The sequence below is a fragment of the Lycium barbarum genome, chromosome 7, assembly GCF_019175385.1.
Source record: "Lycium barbarum isolate Lr01 chromosome 7, ASM1917538v2, whole genome shotgun sequence".
Lineage (NCBI taxonomy): Eukaryota > Viridiplantae > Streptophyta > Magnoliopsida > Solanales > Solanaceae > Lycium > Lycium barbarum.
The window spans coordinates 39,702,327-39,713,156 of NC_083343.1; the positions used below are offsets into that span (position 1 = coordinate 39,702,327).

Sequence of the window (10,830 nt, forward strand, 5' to 3'; positions counted from 1 at the left end):
AAGCCACTACTTTTCCAATTTTTCCTAACCTTCAACATACAAGTTCATTATACATTTCCATCTTCCAAATTCATCCACAATAATCATAATTTTCCTCTTGATACTTTCATCTCCATTTTTACATAAACCATAACAAAGTTGTATGTTTTCCTACAACAACTTAATAACCATTAAGTTCCTTCACTCTCCTCACATAATCCATGATTAACACAACCAAAATATTAATTCAAATCAGTCCATCAATTTCAATTAAAACAGCCCCTCACCCATAAATTTCAACAAAACAACAAACGGGTTTATAATGCTGTTTTCTCCGTTCTAATTCGTTAAAACTCTAAATAAACACTTTAATAACATAAAAGGAATTTTATAAATACCTTATCAGAAGATCCACCACGAATATTTCATCCCCCAAGACCAATATTTATCTCAAATTGAAGGCAACGCAACGTACAATGTTTTTCTCTTCATGAGCTTCGGGATTCGGAGCTCGGATTTTGATCAAAATGGCTTCCTTAGCCTTGAAGTTTTCTCTCTCTCTCTCTAATGTTCTTGGAAGATATTATCTGAAAATGATCAGCCCTCACATAATTTTTCCTTATATTTATGACGTTAATGGGCCTCATGGGCCGAATGTGAATGTTGGATCGGGTCACCATTTTCTGCCCCGCCAGCCCAACTTGCATCGTCCATATCTGCTTATCCAGATATCTTTTTGACGAGCGGTTTGTTGCATTGGAAACTAGACTCGATGAACTTAATTTTAGGCTTTTGAAACACCTTAAAACTCCTCATATACTAGGAGATATGCCTCCAACAATATGGGCTAAAAATCTGGTCCGAGATTTTTCTGGAGTTGTTCGGATTCATTTCGTTCAGATTCGTTTAACTTCTAATCCTCTTCCGACCCTCGTGTAACCTCTTATACATGCATATACATAGTCATATACATACATAACAATCCATACACATCTCGAAGGGTCCGGAGAATCACAATAACCTTAAACGTAACTGGAGAACTTATGAAGCTTCGACGAAACTCCAATCGCAAAAATATATTCATTTCTTTTATCCATCTTCTATAACATTACTAATAATCTCAAATACTTTAGGTTACGATGTCACCTCGGGATACTTAAGGCAACCATATATATATAACGATATTCTTACTAACTCGATTAACTTTCCTTGAACTTTCTTAACTCATTTTTTTCTTGTCTTAATTAAAATAGCACAGACTCTTACGGGGTGTAACATCCTCCCCCTCTTTAAAACATTCGTCCTCGAATGTTAAATTGACCTCATGGGGCGTCATACCATTTCGGGAGGGTTCCTTTCATAATCGTCCTTCGTGGACTTTCCGACATGGCTTCTTTACCAGCATGATGGGGTAATTCTTCACATCACTGATTCAAATGCCTTCATAATGTATTTTCTCATACCCCACATAATTATCGGACCATAAACTATATTCTCGTAGCAGACGAATGCTTTTCAGACATTATAAGTAATCGTCACTTCTTGGTACACTTCTGAGTTTCTTACCACATTATCGTAATCCCACTTCATACCAGACACCTCATACCAAACAGATTCAGAACTAGGACCGGACGCGTAGAAGCATATCGGACGGATTCATAGTCAACATCAGAGGTACGGAAGTATATCAGACAAATCTGAGATCGGAGTCAGACATACAAGATCATATCGGACAGATTCGAAATCAGAATCAAATGTACAGAAATGTATCATACAGAGTCGTGATCAAAGTCAGACAGACAGAAATGTATCAGATAGAGTCGTAATTAAAATCAGACATACGGAGATGTATCAGACAGACGCGTGATCAAGATCAGACGTACAGAGGCGTAATAGGCAGAGCCTTATCAGAATCGGAAGTGCAGAAGTATAACAGATAGAATCTGAATTAGAGTCAGATCACTCCTATTAAGGCTCCAGTGATTTTTTTTTAAAAAAAAATTCCTTATTGGTGAACTTGTTTGCCAAGTTATCATATAAATCGTCTTGCGTGTCGCTTATCGACTCTTTCGGAGATTTCCCCTTATTCACACTTCTTATTTTTCACCTTTCCTACTATTCTTCATCTATCACAACCTTAGTTGCCGGGACTCGGCTCTTGATCCATATGGGCACCAAACGAAAATCATACACACACACATACAGATATATTTACTAGTATCTTACTGGCGAACGTCTCTGACTGTTATTCAAATCCGCTCAATTTCGCGAGCGGTGTTGCACCTTTTCTTTTTGCCCATTTAGTCCGCCTTGTTCTGCGTGACTCCTGTAAGGGCACTAAATTACTCCACACATTCTATTTTCCTTTTGGTTACCCCAAATTTCCATTTATATCTATCATACTTACTCTTGTGCAAAATTTTACATTACTTCCCAGGGGGGTCACCCATCCCAGAATTGCTCTGGCTTGAGCACGCTTAACCCCGAAACTTTCATGCATTTTGACGCGTTAGGGCTGATATAATTTCGTCAATTGCCCTGCAGGACCTTTGTCACATAATTTTAGGGCAAATCGGGGTCTTAGCAAATTTTTGGAAAATTTTTGTAGCGGATCCCACCCCCGGCTAAGTTGCACAATTACCATATTGCCTTTCTGAATCTCCGATATTCACTTTCATACACATATACATACAATTACAGACAGGCCACAGATTTAAGTCTTCGTCCCACGAATTCCGTCTCCAAATAGTCGGTGAAATCTGATAAAATATCACCATAAGGTGCTCTCCAACCACCGACAGAAGAAAACTAAATTCCGACAAGTATCGCGGAACCTGTTTGTACTTACTTTATATATATTTACTTCCATATCTCTGGAAAAAACAAATTTGGGCAGAGGTTCCTCTGTATTTCTTACTATCCGAAACCTGTACACAAGAAATACCAACCATGCCTCACAGGGCCAACACATATACGCATATATATACATCATATCATGTCGTCTCGTAGCCACACGGGGCTAACAATTACAGATAAAATTATACAGATGTCGAGGCTTACCTCACATGCCCAACTCGAACAACATCGGAGGCTCCTTCCTGTTCACTTTTCTGTTCAATCTTCAACCTTATATTTCTACCACACTTCAAACAACTTCTCCGACACACAGCTTTCATATTATTGCTTACCTGAGTACTGTGCAGCCTCCAATATCATCAGCCATTGCCTTCTGTCGATGCCGTCCTTTGGCTGAAATTAAAAGTTAGTCGAAAGGAATTCATATCCTACAGCTGGCTCTATCGCATGATCTAAGATTCAAAGAAGGGTAACATCCTAGATGCCCTGTAGCTTCCTGTTTATAGATGTGGTGCACAACACATCGATAAACAAGACTCTACTAGACACGGCCTGTAGACATTCCGAGGACAAACTGCTCTGATACCACTTTTGTCACGACCCAGCCCCGTGGGCCGCGACTGGCACCCTACTTGGGTACCCAGACCAAACCGCACATATTCATTGCCAAATCCAAACTTATTTCAGAATTTCATAAAAGTCATATCAAACATAGGTTGTATCAAAATATGTCTTAAGCGGTCGCCAAATCAAAATGTCATATCGGATCCAAACTGAGCGGCGGAATAGACATCGCCGGCCAAAAGTGCAAACATAAGCATAAGGGCCATTTAGGGCCACCATAACAAACGGACCGCTTTAAGACCAAAAAAACAAAATCGAACAAACATACATAGGACCCTCGCCCCACATATATGACTACAGGCCTCTACGAACTCAAAACAAAGACATATGGCGAGACAGGGCCCCGCCGTACCCAAATAGTCAAATGTACAAAGACATATCCATAGCAGCAGGTATATATACCAAAGGTGGACTCCGGATCAAAGGGAGTGCTCCGAGACAGCAGAAAGTGAAGCCTACAGTGGAGGATCACCAATAACTGTACCTGCGGGCATGAAACGCAGCCCCCGAAGAAAGGGGGTCAGTACGAAATATGTACTAAGTATGTAAAGCACGGAGTACAGAAATATGAGCCAAAACTGAAAGCATATCAGATACAAAGCAGAGTACAAATCGGTATGTCAAAATCCGTATCAAAATCATATACCTATACATAATGCAGACGAAATCATGCAAACGCTCAAGAACGTGGTCGCCACTCCGACGCTGGCGCCACACACAGCATAACACCAGAAGGTTTCAAATCTCCGTACATCCCCGAACACAAACACAAACATAGGTGAGCGTATCGCATCACCAGCCATATCACAGCATAACTCCAAACGGAACCCGGCCCTATGGCGAAGCCTCGGGAACCGCAACACAGCATACGGCTGAATTATCATAAGGCGCACGAATCATAACCGGCCCGGGAACCGGTGAACGAAGTCATAATAAGGCACGAGCGGAGTCGTGAGCAAACAAATGCAATTCATATTTCAAAATAGCCTTTCAAAACTTAGTAATCTCATAAGTCATTTCATAGTACAAAATACTCGAATACTTAGTCGATACAAAGTTTCATTTCACAAAATGGTTCCAAAATAGTACGTATGGCTCAAAACGTAACTTAGCATATCATAATATTCAAAACATATTTCGTAGGAGGAAGTTCCAAAACCGAAAGTACCATATCAAACTTTATTAAAAAAGACAGCCCAATAAGACAAATAGAGCGTCTCGGGGTTAGCGGGCCCACCTCGAGTCAAATTGAGGTGGCGAACATAATTTACGAACACTTATAGGCCAAAAGGTCATACATAATCATTACCAAGTGACCCGATCACATTTCGATAGGTTTCGGACATTTAGTTGCATTCTAGCCAAAATAGAGCCTTTCGGCTTCAATTGAATTGAATGAATAGTAACTTTTCTGTGGATCGGGTTTCGAGGAGCAGAAATGCTCCGGAGGTTCCAATATTCACCTAACATACTAAGACATGCCAAACGAAGAAGTGGGAAGCTTTACATACCTTATAGACGTCTTATGCTCTCCTTAAAATCAAATCCCGTTTCGTCCGAAATCTGCAAATGGTCAAAGTTACCAATTTGAGATTCTTAGGCTTAAAAATGCCATTAACTTCATTTTTGTCTACCGAAATTTCGGCAGCACTTCCCCTATAAATCTAACGTCCCCGAGACTTAGCTCGGCTCAAAATACATCAACAACAACAGCCCACACATCATCAAACAACACAAATCATAATCTAATCACTCTAGCTTCAAAGTTCTACCTTACTACACAAGTTGCCAACTCTCATTCAACTTCACAATTCCAAACTTATGCCCACATTATTATATTCATTCACTCATTCAAGATTATTCAATCACCTCCCAATCAAGTTCCAAACCCTATACAAAATTTCCCGAAGTTCACTACTTTCTATATTCTATCAAAAACGTCAAAAGTTACGACGAACATTCTAACTTGCATTGTTTCATTCAAAATTCATTAACATCAATCATAAGTCACATTTAAGGCCTTTAGCATCATAGATATACAATGATATACACAAATATACCAAAGGTATATACTTTCCGATAATGCCCCGAAATCATTTTCCAACCCAAACTTATTATTCTCATATTCATCATCCATCAAAATCATTACAACATACGTCGGAAGCATCCATACCATTTTCACACAATATTCATAAGGTATGCAAACATTCAAACTTTCCATTAAGCCACTACTTTTCCAATTTTTCCTAACCTTCAACATACAAGTTCATTATACATTTCCATCTTCCAAATTCATCCACAATAATCATAATTTTCCTCTTGATACTTTCATCTCCATTTTTACATAAACCATAACAAAGTTGTATGTTTTCCTACAACAACTTAATAACCATTAAGTTCCTTCACTCTCCTCACATAATCCATGATTAACACAACCAAAATATTAATTCAAATCAGTCCATCAATTTCAATTAAAACAGCCCCTCACCCATAAATTTCAACAAAACAACAAACGGGTTTATAATGCTGTTTTCTCCGTTCTAATTCGTTAAAACTCTAAATAAACACTTTAATAACATAAAAGGAATTTTATAAATACCTTATCAGAAGATCCACCACGAATATTTCATCCCCCAAGACCAATATTTATCTCAAATTGAAGGCAACGCAACGTACAATGTTTTTCTCTTCATGAGCTTCGGGATTCGGAGCTCGGATTTTGATCAAAATGGCTTCCTTAGCCTTGAAGTTTTCTCTCTCTCTCTCTAATGTTCTTGGAAGATATTATCTGAAAATGATCAGCCCTCACATAATTTTTCCTTATATTTATGACGTTAATGGGCCTCATGGGCCGAATGTGAATGTTGGATCGGGTCACCATTTTCTGCCCCGCCAGCCCAACTTGCATCGTCCATATCTGCTTATCCAGATATCTTTTTGACGAGCGGTTTGTTGCATTGGAAACTAGACTCGATGAACTTAATTTTAGGCTTTTGAAACACCTTAAAACTCCTCATATACTAGGAGATATGCCTCCAACAATATGGGCTAAAAATCTGGTCCGAGATTTTTCTGGAGTTGTTCGGATTCATTTCGTTCAGATTCGTTTAACTTCTAATCCTCTTCCGACCCTCGTGTAACCTCTTATACATGCATATACATAGTCATATACATACATAACAATCCATACACATCTCGAAGGGTCCGGAGAATCACAATAACCTTAAACGTAACTGGAGAACTTATGAAGCTTCGACGAAACTCCAATCGCAAAAATATATTCATTTCTTTTATCCATCTTCTATAACATTACTAATAATCTCAAATACTTTAGGTTACGATGTCACCTCGGGATACTTAAGGCAACCATATATATATAACGATATTCTTACTAACTCGATTAACTTTCCTTGAACTTTCTTAACTCATTTTTTTCTTGTCTTAATTAAAATAGCACAGACTCTTACGGGGTGTAACATCCTCCCCCTCTTTAAAACATTCGTCCTCGAATGTTAAATTGACCTCATGGGGCGTCATACCATTTCGGGAGGGTTCCTTTCATAATCGTCCTTCGTGGACTTTCCGACATGGCTTCTTTACCAGCATGATGGGGTAATTCTTCACATCACTGATTCAAATGCCTTCATAATGTATTTTCTCATACCCCACATAATTATCGGACCATAAACTATATTCTCGTAGCAGACGAATGCTTTTCAGACATTATAAGTAATCGTCACTTCTTGGTACACTTCTGAGTTTCTTACCACATTATCGTAATCCCACTTCATACCAGACACCTCATACCAAACAGATTCAGAACTAGGACCGGACGCGTAGAAGCATATCGGACGGATTCATAGTCAACATCAGAGGTACGGAAGTATATCAGACAAATCTGAGATCGGAGTCAGACATACAAGATCATATCGGACAGATTCGAAATCAGAATCAAATGTACAGAAATGTATCATACAGAGTCGTGATCAAAGTCAGACAGACAGAAATGTATCAGATAGAGTCGTAATTAAAATCAGACATACGGAGATGTATCAGACAGACGCGTGATCAAGATCAGACGTACAGAGGCGTAATAGGCAGAGCCTTATCAGAATCGGAAGTGCAGAAGTATAACAGATAGAATCTGAATTAGAGTCAGATCACTCCTATTAAGGCTCCAGTGATTTTTTTTTTAAAAAAAATTCCTTATTGGTGAACTTGTTTGCCAAGTTATCATATAAATCGTCTTGCGTGTCGCTTATCGACTCTTTCGGAGATTTCCCCTTATTCACACTTCTTATTTTTCACCTTTCCTACTATTCTTCATCTATCACAACCTTAGTTGCCGGGACTCGGCTCTTGATCCATATGGGCACCAAACGAAAATCATACACACACACATACAGATATATTTACTAGTATCTTACTGGCGAACGTCTCTGACTGTTATTCAAATCCGCTCAATTTCGCGAGCGGTGTTGCACCTTTTCTTTTTGCCCATTTAGTCCGCCTTGTTCTGCGTGACTCCTGTAAGGGCACTAAATTACTCCACACATTCTATTTTCCTTTTGGTTACCCCAAATTTCCATTTATATCTATCATACTTACTCTTGTGCAAAATTTTACATTACTTCCCAGGGGGGTCACCCATCCCAGAATTGCTCTGGCTTGAGCACGCTTAACCCCGAAACTTTCATGCATTTTGACGCGTTAGGGCTGATATAATTTCGTCAATTGCCCTGCAGGACCTTTGTCACATAATTTTAGGGCAAATCGGGGTCTTAGCAAATTTTTGGAAAATTTTTGTAGCGGATCCCACCCCCGGCTAAGTTGCACAATTACCATATTGCCTTTCTGAATCTCCGATATTCACTTTCATACACATATACATACAATTACAGACAGGCCACAGATTTAAGTCTTCGTCCCACGAATTCCGTCTCCAAATAGTCGGTGAAATCTGATAAAATATCACCATAAGGTGCTCTCCAACCACCGACAGAAGAAAACTAAATTCCGACAAGTATCGCGGAACCTGTTTGTACTTACTTTATATATATTTACTTCCATATCTCTGGAAAAAACAAATTTGGGCAGAGGTTCCTCTGTATTTCTTACTATCCGAAACCTGTACACAAGAAATACCAACCATGCCTCACAGGGCCAACACATATACGCATATATATACATCATATCATGTCGTCTCGTAGCCACACGGGGCTAACAATTACAGATAAAATTATACAGATGTCGAGGCTTACCTCACATGCCCAACTCGAACAACATCGGAGGCTCCTTCCTGTTCACTTTTCTGTTCAATCTTCAACCTTATATTTCTACCACACTTCAAACAACTTCTCCGACACACAGCTTTCATATTATTGCTTACCTGAGTACTGTGCAGCCTCCAATATCATCAGCCATTGCCTTCTGTCGATGCCGTCCTTTGGCTGAAATTAAAAGTTAGTCGAAAGGAATTCATATCCTACAGCTGGCTCTATCGCATGATCTAAGATTCAAAGAAGGGTAACATCCTAGATGCCCTGTAGCTTCCTGTTTATAGATGTGGTGCACAACACATCGATAAACAAGACTCTACTAGACACGGCCTGTAGACATTCCGAGGACAAACTGCTCTGATACCACTTTTGTCACGACCCAGCCCCGTGGGCCGCGACTGGCACCCTACTTGGGTACCCAGACCAAACCGCACATATTCATTGCCAAATCCAAACTTATTTCAGAATTTCATAAAAGTCATATCAAACATAGGTTGTATCAAAATATGTCTTAAGCGGTCGCCAAATCAAAATGTCATATCGGATCCAAACTGAGCGGCGGAATAGACATCGCCGGCCAAAAGTGCAAACATAAGCATAAGGGCCATTTAGGGCCACCATAACAAACGGACCGCTTTAAGACCAAAAAAACAAAATCGAACAAACATACATAGGACCCTCGCCCCACATATATGACTACAGGCCTCTACGAACTCAAAACAAAGACATATGGCGAGACAGGGCCCCGCCGTACCCAAATAGTCAAATGTACAAAGACATATCCATAGCAGCAGGTATATATACCAAAGGTGGACTCCGGATCAAAGGGAGTGCTCCGAGACAGCAGAAAGTGAAGCCTACAGTGGAGGATCACCAATAACTGTACCTGCGGGCATGAAACGCAGCCCCCGAAGAAAGGGGGTCAGTACGAAATATGTACTAAGTATGTAAAGCACGGAGTACAGAAATATGAGCCAAAACTGAAAGCATATCAGATACAAAGCAGAGTACAAATCGGTATGTCAAAATCCGTATCAAAATCATATACCTATACATAATGCAGACGAAATCATGCAAACGCTCAAGAACGTGGTCGCCACTCCGACGCTGGCGCCACACACAGCATAACACCAGAAGGTTTCAAATCTCCGTACATCCCCGAACACAAACACAAACATAGGTGAGCGTATCGCATCACCAGCCATATCACAGCATAACTCCAAACGGAACCCGGCCCTATGGCGAAGCCTCGGGAACCGCAACACAGCATACGGCTGAATTATCATAAGGCGCACGAATCATAACCGGCCCGGGAACCGGTGAACGAAGTCATAATAAGGCACGAGCGGAGTCGTGAGCAAACAAATGCAATTCATATTTCAAAATAGCCTTTCAAAACTTAGTAATCTCATAAGTCATTTCATAGTACAAAATACTCGAATACTTAGTCGATACAAAGTTTCATTTCACAAAATGGTTCCAAAATAGTACGTATGGCTCAAAACGTAACTTAGCATATCATAATATTCAAAACATATTTCGTAGGAGGAAGTTCCAAAACCGAAAGTACCATATCAAACTTTATTAAAAAAGACAGCCCAATAAGACAAATAGAGCGTCTCGGGGTTAGCGGGCCCACCTCGAGTCAAATTGAGGTGGCGAACATAATTTACGAACACTTATAGGCCAAAAGGTCATACATAATCATTACCAAGTGACCCGATCACATTTCGATAGGTTTCGGACATTTAGTTGCATTCTAGCCAAAATAGAGCCTTTCGGCTTCAATTGAATTGAATGAATAGTAACTTTTCTGTGGATCGGGTTTCGAGGAGCAGAAATGCTCCGGAGGTTCCAATATTCACCTAACATACTAAGACATGCCAAACGAAGAAGTGGGAAGCTTTACATACCTTATAGACGTCTTATGCTCTCCTTAAAATCAAATCCCGTTTCGTCCGAAATCTGCAAATGGTCAAAGTTACCAATTTGAGATTCTTAGGCTTAAAAATGCCATTAACTTCATTTTTGTCTACCGAAATTTCGGCAGCACTTCCCCTATAAATCTAACGTCCCCGAGACTTAGCTCGGC

General features: G+C 39.9%; 2 long non-coding RNA genes across 2 annotated transcripts; both read right to left on the minus strand.

Annotated features, from left to right (window-relative positions):
• Positions 1-3,506: 3,506 nt before the first annotated feature.
• LOC132602245 (uncharacterized) lies at positions 3,507-5,149 on the minus strand. Its single transcript, XR_009567683.1, has 3 exons — positions 4,971-5,149; positions 4,106-4,331; positions 3,507-3,943 (listed from the first exon to the last, which is right to left on the minus strand). It is a non-coding gene; the product is annotated as an uncharacterized LOC132602245 (long non-coding RNA).
• A 4,038-nt stretch (positions 5,150-9,187) lies between these two features.
• Positions 9,188-10,830, minus strand: LOC132602246 (uncharacterized). The gene is made up of 3 exons (XR_009567684.1): positions 10,652-10,830; positions 9,787-10,012; positions 9,188-9,624 (listed from the first exon to the last, which is right to left on the minus strand). It is a non-coding gene; the product is annotated as an uncharacterized LOC132602246 (long non-coding RNA).